Below are 877 nucleotides of genomic sequence, written 5' to 3' on the forward strand. Positions count from 1 at the left end.
TACACTCAACAAGTATAAGCATTCATGTTAGTGTACTGTCAGTGCGCTGTACGTACATGTGGTGCCTACCTAGGTGTAGTATATTAGCGCATGCAAGGGAGGCAAACGTACACTCTCCCCTTGCATTGCCCATTGCCCATGCCTATGCATGTAACAGTTACAAGCGTATGTTTAGTTCCATGATTGATTGTTTAGGGTGATTAAATAAACAAGAATATTTAGAATTACAAGTTTACAACCTACATTAGCTTATTACTCGAGGTAATATCACCGGAAGTCATAAAACTAAATCGATGTTCAGTTTGGTGTTAGAACTTTGAAAATACGGAATTGTAGTCACTCAACTTGACTCAAGCGTGCACATACGGTCACAAAATACGTATGCAGGCGTCTCGGTGTGTATGGCCCGGTCTATCATTGACCGGAGGTGCTTGATAGAGGTTTTTGCACAAAACACCCTTGCAATTTTTATTCGTGGGAAAAGCCGACCAACATGATGCATTTTTTGACAGAACTACTTCATGTTTATTTCTTTTCAAGAAAGTCAAACACTGTACTGCGAAAAATAACGCCAAAAAATGGAACACATAAGGTCTCGAACACAATACCCAGGATTACCACATTAGCGAGTCTAGCCACCATACCAATCACATTTAGATGCTTGCTAAGGATAAAAAGCCTATATGTACTGGTGCATGCCCCACCTGTTATTACAGAATGTAAATTAACATAAATAGGTGTAGCTATCAAGTCTCGAACTCACGATAGAAGGCTAGCACATAAACAACCCTGGCCTCTACAACATGCACCTCTTCATTTTTTTAGAAATTTGTAGATAGTATGTAAGTTATAATTTCAGTAATAAAAATAATCTTTG

This window comes from Triticum aestivum, chromosome 7D (assembly GCF_018294505.1).
Source record: "Triticum aestivum cultivar Chinese Spring chromosome 7D, IWGSC CS RefSeq v2.1, whole genome shotgun sequence".
Classification (NCBI taxonomy): Eukaryota; Viridiplantae; Streptophyta; class Magnoliopsida; order Poales; family Poaceae; genus Triticum; species Triticum aestivum.